General features: G+C 41.7%; 1 protein-coding gene and 1 long non-coding RNA gene across 2 annotated transcripts in view; one reads left to right on the forward strand and one right to left on the reverse strand.

Moving 5' to 3' along the window:
• Positions 1 to 14,836, forward strand: part of LOC139702951 (uncharacterized) — a 37,779-nt gene that overhangs the window by 18,194 nt on the left and 4,749 nt on the right. The window contains exon 4 of the long non-coding RNA XR_011705521.1: positions 189 to 298. This is a non-coding gene — a long non-coding RNA (uncharacterized lncRNA). The remainder of the gene's footprint in view (positions 1 to 188; positions 299 to 14,836) is intronic.
• Positions 5,920 to 14,836, reverse strand: part of LOC139702950 (diacylglycerol lipase-beta-like) — a 51,912-nt gene continuing 42,995 nt past the window's right edge. Inside the window, exon 6 of the mRNA XM_071605701.1 lies at positions 5,920 to 6,175. The gene's annotated coding sequence lies outside the window, so the exon portion shown is untranslated. The remainder of the gene's footprint in view (positions 6,176 to 14,836) is intronic.

Raw genomic sequence — 14,836 nt, forward strand, 5'->3', positions numbered from 1 at the left:
CCAGTCTCTCTGCCAGGGACAGGATGTGCCCATGCTTTCCTCCACTCCTCTCAAGTGAGCTTTATGTTCCCTTTGGTTTTCTTTAATTTTTTAAAACTGGCCTTTGGGGAGCTTGTTTGTTTGTTTTTACTAGGAGAAATATTTTTTTTTAAATCCTTTACAATAATGCTGTAATATCTTCTACACAGGGCAAACAGGACAAAGAGGTTAAAAGGCAGAGGACAGAGGGAGTTCCAAGATGGCAAACTAGAGGGAGGCTGCATTCCTTGTCGCTCCACAACTTGGGATTCAAGCAGAGGTAATACTGTTTCTCTGAAGGCAGCCCTGGCTACCCACTGATCTCTTGCTGTTTACCCCCCATTCGTCTGCCCCTAACCCCTAACTCTAACTCTAACCCTAACCCTCCCTTCTACAATCAGTGCTTTCAAAAGCATTTGGTAGAATGAATATGAAGTTGTATAAAAGATGTATAAATGCTGCAAAAACAGACTGAAATATTTTGATGATATCAGAAGAAGAAAAGGAAAGAAGAGTGTATTTAGGATACAGATTTAGAATAACAAACAGAACGAGGGTCAGATTGCAGTTTATATCAGACTTTGGTCCTGGGCTCCATGTAGTACTGTACTCAGGAAAGAGTCTTCCACATTCTTGGAGAAGACGGACACAGCATAGGGGCAGCCTGGGAACACCTTAGCGGCTCAGCATCTTTCTACCTTGTACTTGTGACTGGTAGTAAGAAGCAGATGAAGCTCCTTGCACCTGTGATATCATTGCAGCCTTCTTTGGAGAGTTTTAAAGTAGATGCTAGTCTTCTAAGGATAAACCATAGTGACCTTCCAGAGGCACTAGCCATCCCATGTATATCATGAATATTCATTTTCAAAGATAGTGGCATGAGTTCCACCATGATGGCTTAAACTCTACCTACTGCCAAATGCCTCTTAGACCACTCCTCATAGGACACCATATTTTCTCGATTCATTTCTATACCATCTACTCAAGCTTCAATTTTGTGTTCCTTAAAATACCCAGTTCTCCAAGTTGCCTTATGACTAAGTAAGGTTGGAAAATTCTACATGTACTCCTTTCCTGGAGAATTACCATTTCTATCGCAGTTTAGACTATCAGCCTTTTCCAAACTCATCTGTCACTATGTAAAGCCAATGAATATTTAGCAGTACTTATGCTTGGGATACTTGATACTCCAGGTTTGTTATGTTGATGAAAGCAGAGTATGCACATTGTTTCTAATGTGTAAAACATAATAAGGGCTCAATAAATATAGAGTTGTTATGATTCTTAGCTAAAGGTCCTCCTCTGTCCTGAGCAATACTCACAAAAGAAAGACTACACCTGGATCTGCCAGCTGCTGCTGGGTGACACTATGGGAGTGGAGATGGTTGCCGCATCCTTTTTATCTTATGTGGTAAGGCATTTGGGGCCAGTGGACAAGGTGCTGTGAATCCAGGCAAGAACAGGATTACTGGCCACAGCTGACAGACATCCTATAGGACACTCAGGCACATCAGTTTCTGGCAGGGTGGGCAGGAAGCACCACCTCTGGCACTCAGTACCAGGAGTATACACCAGCTGAACCAGGATGTAGGGTGTCATTGAAATCCTGGCAGTCCATTGGAACATCTTCACCTCCCTGGTGCCAGTGGGTCTCAAGTCCCAAGATCTCTGTGCCATGACCCAAGGTCCTGGCATCCAGCCACCTTATTTTCTAAAGATCCCTGATGAAGCTAAGGAAGAGTCTCTCACAGGAGTCCTATAGACCCAAAGAACATATCTCAAACATCTGAATCCACAGGAAAATGCTGCTTTCTCCCTGGCTCTGTGTATTTCCAGAAAACTGTTGCACTCTGAGAGAAGCATGAGACCAGTGGACAAGATCCTAAGGAGAAAGGGGTGCTGTGGGGTAGATGGAGGTTTGGTGTAGGTCACTGTTCTCAGCATGCTTGCCCATGCATCCTGTTACTCTGCACCTAACTGCTTTGCCCTGAACAAAGCATGGGTTCTATTAATGTTCAGAACATTAGGAAGGTTCCCTGCCACTGGTCCAGCCAGTGCCAAGGGTTCCTCTCTCAAAGTTGGCTTAATCCCATGATAAGCACTGGATTCAGGAAAGGAGATAAGAGTTTTTTCACCACCATGTTGCCAGCACATTCAGGGCATGATGGGGAGCTCTGATTTCTCATAAAAAGTGGATGAGACATGTCAATGAAAATGAGGCCCAAAGACAGGGTGATGAAATGAATTAAGGTCAGATTGCCTTCCACAGGATTCTATACTTCAGTTTCTAATACTTAGAGGTGAGGGGTTTTAAACATGACTATAAAACTTTTCTACATGCCTCCCATCAATGTGTGAGGTTTATATCTTCTTCTTGGAAAACTGGATAGACTGATAACATCTTCAAACAATAAAATAGAATGGAGGTTGTCGGGGGGTTTAGGCCCCCCCCCCCCGTCTCCTCCTGACTGGCAGGAGAAGTGGGGAAAGCACGCCCCGACCAAGACGAGCCAAGAGAGGTAAAGGTCGACTGGCAGCCCGCACCCAGCCCTCTCTCGCTGGAGGACAATCAGATGTGCCAGAGAGACGAGTCGAAGCAAGATCTCCTTTAATGAGGAAGTACACACAGCTTATATACTGCACAGGAGCCAATCAGAATAAAGGTCAGAGGGGTAGAGCAAGTTCACGTGTATACCCATCCCATAGTCTGTAAGGGAAGGCATGAGCTGTCCACGAGGGCGGAAGAGTCCCAGACCTATCCTGGAGGTGGTCCGCCTTCTCCATCACCGCCCACAGCACCTCCTCCTGGCTAATCGCCAGGAGCCATCCCAGCCACATGTGTGGCCCCAAGACCAGGAGGCGGGCAGCCATGCCCTACAAGAAGTTATACTATGTGACCACCAAGGCCGGGTCATAACAGGCAATGAGGCTTCTGCCTTGCCCACTGGAACCCTTACACTGGAGCCACAGCTTTCAAGTTATATGTTCAACTATCCTGAGGCTGCCACTTTTGGGGAGAGCACAGATGTATGGAGAAGACTCATACATGTACTCTGATTGACAGTCCTGCTGAGGTCAGTTTGCAAGACATCTCAGTCCAGGTGCCAGACATGTGAATGAGACTCCCAATGATTCTGGTCACCAACCATCAAGTCCTATATGTGTCAATGAGTCTTCCAAGATGAGATACCAGAGAACCTGAAGCAGAGGCAAGCCATCTCCCCTGTGCTCTGTCCTAATTTCTGATCCAACAAAACTTGTAACCATGATTCAGTCTATATTTTTCACTACTAAGTTTGGAGGCAGTTTGTTACTCAGCAATAGTATTCGAAACAGATTTGGATGACAGTGGAAGCTCCTCCCATTCCCATAGTGGAAAAGATAAAGTCCTTGAGGGAAAATGCACATCTGTTTATTGCAATTTATGCTAAGTAATTGTTGGTTTGTTTGTTTAAGGACTAATGCTTAGCTTTGTAACATAAAGGGGCAGGTTTTATGCAGAATGCATTTGCTCTTTGGTTCTCTGCACAAACAAAACACATGTGAAACAATGTATATTTTTTCTATCATGAGAACAACAGTATTCCATGTACAGTATTTTTTTAGTTGTTGATAGACCCTTATTTATTTATACGTGGAGCTGAGAATTGAACCCAGTGCCTCACACATGCCAGGCAAGTTGTGCTACCGCTGAGCCACAGTCCCAGCCCACCATGTACGGTATTAAAATAGGTTAAATCAGTGGACATTTGTAGACACAAATATTTCAGTATATGAGAATAAGGGATTTAGATGCTGTAAGACTGTTGTAGGACAGATGAGGCTGGACACCAAGGAATTAGTAGGAAGCAGGTTTTTTAGCTGCATCAGTCCAGAGGGGGCTTTCATCTAAATTAGTTCATCCCCCTGAACCCCGAGTTCAAAAATGTTTATAACTTTATACCCAGTATGTAGGGGAAGGGGGGCCTCAGAGGCTTACAATCTGCAAAAGTCCACATAAAAGTAGGTTTTTTTATATTGCAATCAACCCAGGCCTAGATACAAAAATAATTCAAGGATGCTGTTTGTGAAAATCAGTCCCTGGGAAAGGGAGAGTTCCCTTCCCCTTTCTTGCCAGCCGGCTTCAGAGAATCTAATTTGCACCATTCATTCTTATCTTTGGGATTGTGAAGAACTTTTAGGATCTAACTACTTTCCTTTGAAATGTAAATGCCTCTGTGAAGGCTTCAGACCAAGGCCTTCTTGCCTGAAAACTCTTCTGCAGAAATTCTTGCTGAACAATTATGGTGAGGGTCTCTGAAGAAGTTTTGTGGAGGAGCAGGTGCCACCACAATACAACAGAAAAATACAGTTACAATTTATTATATGTACCAGACATTTCTCTAGTAATTCCCAGCCAGCCAGCCTGCCAACCACCTGAGACAGGGGAAAAAGACAGGTAGCTGATTATCAAAGAAAAAGAAATAACTAGATAGCACTTCCCCATCCACCGATTCCTAACACCTCCAGGTTAGTAGAAAGATCTCACTTTCCAACACAAGCAATACCTCATTGATGCTCTTTTCCTGCCTTTTGGTCATGTAGGCATGAGATGAAAGGAAACCTAAAATCTTTAAGGGACAAGACATCCCCATTCCCAGGGGCACCAGCTGTGGGCCCAATCCTCTCAGGGGAGTGTGTGGTTTGGGTCCTATAAGGAGATTGTGTGGGGGGGAGCTGGTTCAGCTTGGCTTGTGCCCTTATAAGGACAATAGCATTGGCCCTTGGTTCAGTGTGCCTTGTATCCTTATAAGGATAAGGAGAACAGCACAAGCTTTGATTCATTGTGACTTGCTTTGGTTATTTGATTATCTTTCCTCCTATTTATTCATGATTGCAGTAAAATATTTCAATACCCTTACCTCTCATTTTGAGTATGCTGTACAAGCCTTTCTTTGTGGTTCCTATGGGGTTCCATTTAACATGAGAAAGAGATGCCATTCTGATGTGAATCTATAACAATATGACTTCATTTGTGTACAGATGTGACTGCTGTACCTCTCCAACTCCTCCCCTTTGGTTACTCATGTTACAGTGTTATATATGATAATTATTTGATGCCATAGAATAAAATTGGGTGTTTTGATACATTATTGTCTTACATGTAGAAAACAAAAGTAGCACTAGCTCTTATGATTATCATGAATATGGGACCTCTTTCTGTCTTTATCAAGATCTGAGTTCCTATCTAATGTCCTTCAGTGCAACCTAAAAGACTCCCCTCACACAGGGCACATATAATAAGGACCCTGCCCTCTGGACTCTTATTTATCATGTGCTGTGGTTTGACTGTATCCCTCCAAAATTCCTGTTGACAGTTCGGCCTCATTGTAACAGGATTGAGGTTAGGCCAGGAAGCTCCAACCCTAGGGATGGGATGTTCACAGGAAAGGGGGAGGCAGGAAGAGGAGCTCCTCAGGTGCCATGTTGGGGTTTTTTTGGGGTGTGGCTGCCGTAATACCTTTTCCCAACATTCCTCCTTTTTTGCTTTCTTAGGAACTGGGGCGTCGTTGGTCAGATCTGGCTGCTTCCTGCTGTGCGGGGGCAGCGTGGGACCTAGAAAGGGGAAGTGGAGGAATGTTCGGGGGGCAGGTCTGGGGATACCATGGCAACCAGAAATAAAACCCAGTGGCTATAGACAGCTACTTCGGTAGGGGTGAAGTCTATAAAGGTTCCTTAAAGCCACAAGTCATCGATGGCATCGAACCAGTCCTGAATGGAGGAGATTGTTGGTATCAGGCACTGGTCTTGTAACAGAGATTCTAGGAAGTATTGGAATCGTTGCCTTGACATGGTGTCACCAGCACCTGAAGAAAATCAGAGCGAACAAAAACAGGATGAAGATAAAAATTAATGCAAAGGTCAGTTTTTGGCAGGAGTTCCATGTTGGGGGACTGACAGAGAAGAGGCCGAGGGCCATGAGAAGGCTTAAAAGGACATAAAGGCTCAAAAATCCAGAATGGCAGGCTAAGAGGTCCTCCGGGCTCATTGTCTCCTGCTGTCCATGTCCGTTGCATTCCATCGTGCCTGGTAGTAAGCTTCAGCACTGAGTGAGCTGTTCTCTTAAAGATGTTGGGGGTTCATCGGTCATCAGAGGCTGGTAGTGCCTAAGCAGAAGCTGGTTGAAAGTTTGATTAGAAATTTTCTGGAATTGTGTTTGAAGGAACTTCATTATGCAGGGCAAGAGAGAGCAAAAAAGGAGCATCCCAATAAGGGGCCCCAAGAAATGTAGCAAGTATGTGGCGAGAGAGGATTGGAAGAACCCCGTTATGGGATTAGGGGAGGTGGGTTTGAGCAATTGGGTCGATAATTCCTGCAATTTAACAACATTCTTTTCTATTAGCCCAGACTCATTAACATAGTAGCAACATTCCTCTCTGAGGAACAGGCATGTACCCCCTTTTTCTGCAGTGAGGAGATCAATCACCCTTCGGTTCTGTAAAGCCACCTGTGCCAATGAAGTAACCTGCCACTGCAAGGAGCCCAGAGATTCAGCAGTGGTATCGAGCGCTTCTTGCAGTTTTTGTTGAAGGTCATTGGATGCCCATAGAGCATGACCTATAGCTCCACCAGAGAGTCCGAGACTCGCCACTGAGGTTGTTAAAGTGAGACCTACCAGAACCGGCAGAAAGACTGCCCTATGGGTACGGGAAGGTGGGACCAGTTGTCGGAATTCGGCGGAAGTGTACAAAGACAGCTGAGGAACTACAGTAACCAAGAAACAGGTGTCAGAGACATTGATCGTTGAAGTACTTAAAGACCCATTACACCAGAGGAAATGTCCAGGTTGCATAAATGCAGGGCTCGATGGGGTGCTATAGCTCAAGGCACAAATGGGTAAAGGATTCATTTTTGGCAGGTGGAAACAGATGAAAGGGAATGAAGCATTGGTGGAATAACTTTCCCACAGTGGGATGCGTGCCACATGTAGGGGTTGTCCTTTCTTTGAGAAATTATAGGTTTTTGCTGAAATATTTCCTGCCGCTAATGGGACTGCTGCTAGAAGCGGATGACTGAGTGAAGCACAGAGGAAGCACTGACAACTTCTTTTGATTCATCTTTTACTCATCCCATAAACTAATACCTCTGCATTCTCACATTCTACCTCATAAACATCACATCCTACCCCTCCCTGCATTCTCTTTCATTAGAAACTGTAAACCCTTATGGAAACCTACTGGCTTCATGATAGAGGATAACCAAATTCATCATTTCTCTTTACAGCAACAAAACTGTAAGTATCTAAATAGAAGCTAATAGATTCATGGCTATACACTGGTTGCATTGGGTGCTATAAACATTGATCGTCCCCTTAAATGTGAGGTATTAGTAACCTGCAGGGACTCTACAAGATTATAGAGTAGAAGCTGCAGTACCTCAGAGCTGCACTGCAAGAGAGGAAGACACATAGACAACATGAAAAACAAGAGAGAAAAATGCCCCAGACAAACCAAGATACTATAGTAATAGAATCCATTGTCAGTGCAGTAGATGAAATGTCAGAGAAGGAGTTCAGAATGTACATAATTAAAATGATCTGCGAATTAAAGAATAACCTAAGAAGCAAATACAGGCAAAAATGATCACTCCAACAAAGAGACAAGAGAGCAAATGCAGGCAACCATTGATCATACCAACAAAGAGATAAGAGAGCAAATACAGGGAGTAAAAGCTTACTTCAAGAAAGAGATTCTGAAAAAAAATAATCCTTGAAATTAAGGAAAGAATAAACCAAATAAAAAACTCAATAGAAAGCATCAACAGACTAGATCACTTGGAAAACAGAACCTCAGTGAAGACAGAAATTTCCCAAACATGAAGAATGAATTGGAAAATCAAATAGAAGAGGCTTGCAGGACACCAAATGTGCAAAATTACAACAGATCTACACCAAGGCACATTATAATAAAAATGCCTAGCATACAGAATAAGAATAGAAATTTAAAGGCCACAAAAGAGAAGAATCAGATTACATATGGGGGAGACCAATTCAGATCTCAGCAGATATTTCAAACCACACCCTCAAAGCCAAGAGATCCTGGAACATATACCAAGCTCTGAAAGAATATGCATGTTGGGCTGGGGATGTGGCTCAAGTGGTAGCGCACTCGCCTGGCATGCATGTGGCCCGGTTTCGATCCTCAGCACCACATACAATCCTCAGCACTGGCATACAGAATAAGAATAGAAATTTAAAGGCCACAAAGATGTTGTGTCTGCCGAAAAAAAACTAAAAAATAAATACTAAAAATTCTCTCTCTCCCTCCCTCCCTCCCTCCCTCTCCCTCTCCCTCCCTCTCTCTCTCTCTAAAAAAAAAAAAAAAAGAATATGGATGCCAACCAAGAATTAAGCTTCAGATTTTATGCTGAAATAAAAACCTTCCATGAAAAAAAAAGGTAAAAGAATTTACACCAAGAAAGCCTGGACATTATTGGCAAAATATTCCATGAGGAGGAAATGAAAATCTGCAAAGGGAGAAACTACACTAAAGGAAAATCCAATCAAAGAAGAAACCAAGTCATGTTTAAAACCAAAAGTAAACCCAAATGACTGGGAATACAAAACATATTTCAGTAATAACCCAGAATATGAATGGGCTAACCTCATCAATTAAAAGACACAGGCTAGCAAATCAAACAAAAAAAAGACCCAACAATATGTTGCCTTCAAGAGACTCATCTCGCAGGAAAAGACATCCATAGACTGAAGGTGAAAGGATGGGGAAAAAACATCACTCACATGGACCACATAAACAAGTAAGGGTTTCCATCCTAAAATCAGATAAAGTGGACTTCAAACCAAAGTTAGTGAAAAGGGATAAAGAAGCACATTTCATACTACTCAAGGGATTCATACATTAACAAGACAAACAATGGGGCATCTATGTATATCAAACAAGCCCTTCTCAACTTCAAGAATCAAATAGACCACAACACAAAAATACTGGGTGACTTTAATACACCTCTCTCACCACTGGATAGATCTTCCAAACAAAAACTAAACAAAGAACTATAGAAGTCAATAAAACAATCAATAATGAATACTTAACAGACATATATAGAATATTAAATCCATCAATGAGTGAATACACTTTTTTCTCAGCAGCACATGGATACTTCTCCAAAATAAACCATATGTTATACCACAAAGCAAGTCCTAGAAAATACAAAAAAATAGAGATACTACTCTGCATTCTATCTGACCATAATGGAATGAAATTAGAAATCAATGATAAAATTAAAAATAGAAGCTACTCCAACACTAGAGACTAAATAATATGCTATTGAATGATGCATGGATAACAGAAGACATCAGGGAGGAGATTAAAAAATTCTTAGAAGTAAATGAAAACTCCAATACAACATATCAAAATATCTGGGAAACTATGAAGAGGAAAGTTCATTGCATTGAGCTTAATCATTAAAAGAAGAAAAAACAAATAAATGACCTGACATTACATCATAAAGCCCTAGAAAAAGAACAACAAACCAACACCAAAAGTAGTAGAAGACAGGAAATAATTAAAATCAGGGTGAAAATCAATGAAATAGAAACAGTTCAATTGACAAAAAGCTGGTTTTTTGAAAAAATAAATAAAATTGACAAACCCTTAGCCATGCTAACAAAGGAGAGAGAAAACTCAAAATACTAACCTACATGATGATAAAAGAAATATCACAACAGACACTATAGAAATAAAGAAGATAATTAGAAATTATTTTGAAAACTTACACTCCAAAAAAATAGACAATATCAAAGGCATCAACAAATTTCTAGAGTCATATGATTTGCCCGAATTGAATCAGGATGATATACACAATTTACAGAGCAATTTCAAATGATGAGATAGAAGATGTCATCAGAAGCTGCCATCAGAAGCCTACCAACCAAGAAAACCCAGGGCCAGATGGATACACAGCCCAGTTCTACAAGACCTTTAAAGAAGAAATAATATCAGTACTCTTCAAATTATTTCATGAAACAGCAAAAGAGGGAATACTTCCAAACTCGTTCTATGAGGCCAGTATCACCCTGATTCCAAAACCAGGCAAAGACACATCAAAGAAAGACAACTTCAGACCAGTATTTGTAATGAATATTAATGCAGAAATTCTCAATAAAATTCTGGCAAATCAAATACAAAAACATATCAAAAAGATAGTGCACCATGATCAAGTGGGGTAAAATTTTTAAAAATGTCTGTTTGTGCATTATCTACATTGTAAGTATAGGGCTGCATACAGATGTCTCTGATCTATACCAAAACTAACTGTCTTGCTAAAGCAGGTGCTCTATCCTGTGTGCAGGATAGGAAGCCACACTGGCCTGCAGTGAGCATGATGCATGGCATGTGCTGGACATGCTTCCATGACCTCTCATTTCAAGCCTTCAACTACTTTTGAAGAAGAGAAACGTTAAGGTCACCCAAAGGCACAATGCTAGAAGGTGCCTGGACTTCAGGCGCCACTGTCCATGGAGTCAGGATTCAGCCTCAGGTCTGACCTCAGTCTCACCAGGCTGCCAGGCATTTTCCTGCTCCAACTGGGCCATGTCTGTACTGGGGGGCTAAAGGAAGCCTAGGGTCTCCTCCATTTGTACAATGCAATTTCCAAAGCACCTCCTTGGGCCAGCAGTGATGAGGCTGACCCAGGTCCCAGGGTCTAGGCTTCTGAGCATGGGATTCCTGCCATTGCCTCACATAAAACTGCCTTCTCTTCAGTCCCTAGACCCTCTCTGAATTGGAAAATCCTGGGTTTCTTCTGGAAACTGGAATCAGCCAGCATCCCTCATCTCCCCAAACAGGCAGAAATCACAAAAGAATATACACACGCGTGGCTCCAGGAGAGGGGCTGTCACAGTCTTCTGGGAAAACCTAAGATTTCTCTCCATCCAACCCAAAGTACAAGGTCTTGGCAGCTCTAGCAGAAGCCCTGGTGCCATCTGCTGGTCATGTTGAGTATGTCGCCCTGCGGAAGTTAAGTGGGTGCTAGATCTGCTTTAGGTACTGTGTGGGCTCTGGGAAGGGGTGGCGTCAACATCCCTGCCCCACAGGCCATCTGGAAAATTGGGGCATGTACTGAAAGACCATTGTTTTAGTCAGTTTTGTCACTGCTGTGACTAAAAGACCTGACAAGAACAATTAGAGGAAAAGTTTACTTGGGGGCTCACAGTTTCAGAAGTCTCAGTCCATAGAAGGTTGACTCCATTCCTTGTAGCTCAGAATGTGGTGGAGGAAGGTGGTTCTGGACATTAACAGGAAGCAGAGATGTGGATAAAGAGTCTGTTCAACAAGCACAAAATCTAAACCCCAAAAGCAACCCCCAGGGACCCACTTCCTCCAGCCACACCCTGCCTGCCTTCAGTTACCACCCAGTAATTCCTATCAGTATTAATTCACTTATTGGGTTATCACTTCATTTCTAAACCTCCTTGCATTGTCTCAGACATGAGATTTAGGGGACACATAATATCTAAACCATAACAACCATATAGTGACTGGGGACAGCCACAAGCACATGATTTCTGGTTCAGGAGACTAGAAGCAGGTAAGATAGCACATCACATCCCAGGGAGTCTGGAAAGCTGGTCCTGGGAGACATGTACTAGGGGACCCTGACATTCCTAGGGACAGAAGCACCAAGGGGCAAGGAGTCTGGACTGTGCCCACCTTGGTCCTAGAGCAACAAAGAGCCCTAACCAGTGGCATCGCCAATCATGGTAGACGTGTGGGAGAGGGGTGTTGCAAATGTGGATCAAGACCATTGGAGAGGAGCCTAGAATGACAGGCCAATAGTTCAGCCTACTGGTGTCCCCCAGAGTGTGTCCAGAGTAGCCACATTATGAAAAACAAGAGGAAAAAGCTTTTGGCAAAATACAGCACCTCTCCATGTTCAAAACACTAGAAAACTAAGGATAGTAGGAATATACCTCAACATTGTACAAGCTGTCTATACTAAGCCTAAGGCCAACATCATTCTAAATGGAGAAAAATTGAAAGCATCCCCTCTAAAAACTGGAAGAAGACAAGAATGCCCTCTTAGGCCACTTCTATTCAACATCATTCTTGAAACTCTAGCCAGAGCAATTAGGAGGAAGAAATTAAAGGGATACGAATAGGAAAAGAATAAATTCAAACTATTACTATTTGCCGACGAGATGATTCTATATTTAGAAGATCAAACAAATTCCACCAGAAAACTTCTAGAACTAATAAATGAATTCATAAAAGTAGCAGGATGTAAAATCAATATCCATAAATCAAATGCATTTTTATATATAAGCGATGAAGCCACTGCCAGAGAAATTAGGAAAAATACCCCATTCACAATAACCTCAAAAAAATATTTGGGAATCAATCTAACAAAAGAGGTGAAAGACCTCTACAATGAAAACTAAAGAAAGAAATTGAAGAAGACCTTAGAAAATGGAATGATCTCCCATGCTCTTGGATGGTCAGAGTTAATATTGTCAAAATGGCCATACTACCAAAACTGTTGTACAGATTTAATGCAATTCCTATTAAAATCATAATGACGGGGCTAGGGTTATGGCTCAGTGGTAAAGCGATTGTCTAGAATGCATGAGGCACTGGGTTTGATCCTGGCACCACATAAAAATAAAACAAAGTATTGTGTTCATCTACAACTAAAAAAAATTAAATTCCAATGATATTCTTCATGGAACTAGAAAAAGCAATCATGAAATTCCTTTGAAAAAATAAGAGACCCAGAATAGCCAAAGCAATCTTTAGCAAGAAAAATGAAGCAGGAGACATCACAATACCAGAACTTAAAACTATACTTCAGAGCCATAATAACAAAAATAGCATGGTATTGGCACCAACACAGATACATTGACCAATGGTACAGAATAGAAGACCCAGAGAAAAACCCACATAAATACAGTTATCTCATACTAGACAAAGGTGCCAAAAACCTATATGGGATATGGGGTTAAAGGTACATTCATACATTATTGATGGTACTGTAAATTGGTGTAATCACTATGGAAAGCAGTATGGAGATTCCTCAGAATACTTGGAATGGAACCACCATTTGACCCAGCTATTCCAGTCCTCAGTTTATACCCACAGGACTTAAAATTAGCATACTACAGTGATGCAGCCACATCAATGTTTATAGCAGCTCAATTCACAATAGCTAAACTATGGAACCAACCTAGATGCCTTTCAACAGACGAATGGATAAAGAAAATGTGATATACACAGTGAAATATTACTCAGCCATAAAGAAGAATGAAATTAAGGCATTTACAGGTAAATGGATGGAACATACTAAGTGAAATAAGCCAGTCCCAGAAAACCAAAGACGAAATGTTTTCTCTGATAAGTGGATGCTGATCCATAGTGGGGGTGGGGTGGGGGCAGTAGGGAAGAATGAAGGAACTTTGTATTATGCAGAGGGGAGTGAGGGGAAAGGCAGGGTGGTGGAGATGGGAAAGACCGGAAAATGAGACAGACATTACTGCTGTATATACAAGTATGATTACACTACTGGTGTGACTCAGCACCATGTACAGCCAGAGGAATGAGAAGTTGTGCTCATTTGTGTACAATGTGTCAAATTGTATTCTACTGTCATGATAAATAACTAGAACAATTTTTTAAAAATATAAAATGAATAAATATTTTCACTTTTAAGAGAGGTTTTTTTTGAGCTATTATACTTATATGTGTATTATATTTCTAGCTCAGTGGAAGTAAACCCAAATTCTTGTCAGTACAAATTTTTTTGAGAGAGAGAGAGAAGAGAATTTTTTAATATTTATTTTTCAGTTTTCAGCGGACACAACATCTTTATTTTATTTTTTTATGTGGTGCTGAGGATCGAATCCAGCATGCCAGGCGAGTGCATTACCGCTTGAGCCACATCCCCAGCCCTCAGTACAAATTTTGATTTTTGGTCTTCATTATTGAGTTGTGAACATTAAGCAGCCGTTCTTTAATGTGCTTTGACATGTCTATCATTTTAAAGAAAGTGTGCATTTTAAGAGGTCATGTGCTATGAGCTTTGGCAGAACACAGCACATTTCTTGGGGAAATTTAATAAAGATGAACGTCTTTGCATCTTCACAATGCATGTGATCATGTCAGTCTGGACTGCTTGTTCACTCACAGGGTTCTGGGTAACTGACCAAATTTCTTACCTGAAAAAAAAAGAATTTTTAATTGCTTTTCATGTTGGAAAACAACAGAGAAGGTGGCAGATCCTAAATTAGAGTCTGGAAGCAGGAAACACAGGAGGACATTGAGGAGTACAAAGAAGAAAGAAAGTTCTATGGGAACTATATAGAAATCCTAAATCTGAAATCAGGAAGCGTCTCACAGGAGATGCCTTCCTGGCAATGGTCCAAGGAGGGGGACACACAGGGAAAGGTAGAGTTTGCTAGTTAAGTCATTATCACAGTCTTTTCCACAACCTCTAATTCCAGTTTTACATAACAGAAGGACGATCCAGAAGGTTGTGATGAAATAGAAAGTGTGAAGAGAAATGAAGAACAGGTTCTGAGAAGAATGAAGTGAGGAAGAGCTCAAGCTGCTAAACAGATAGGCACAGAGAGGAGGGAAGCGAGCTACTAGTGCAGCCCCTCAACAACTGCAGAAAGGCACCTTGGGAGATGGGAGCATCAGAGAATAGGGGAGCAGCTGGGAATAAGCAGATAAAGCAGAGTATCAGCCAGAAGTAAAACAAAGCTAAAGAGAGGCAACAACAGAGCCAGAGATGAGATGTGAATGGGTTAGAGAGAGAGAGAACAATG

Source organism: Marmota flaviventris, chromosome 19 (genome assembly GCF_047511675.1).
Source record: "Marmota flaviventris isolate mMarFla1 chromosome 19, mMarFla1.hap1, whole genome shotgun sequence".
In the NCBI taxonomy this organism is placed as follows: Eukaryota; Metazoa; Chordata; class Mammalia; order Rodentia; family Sciuridae; genus Marmota; species Marmota flaviventris.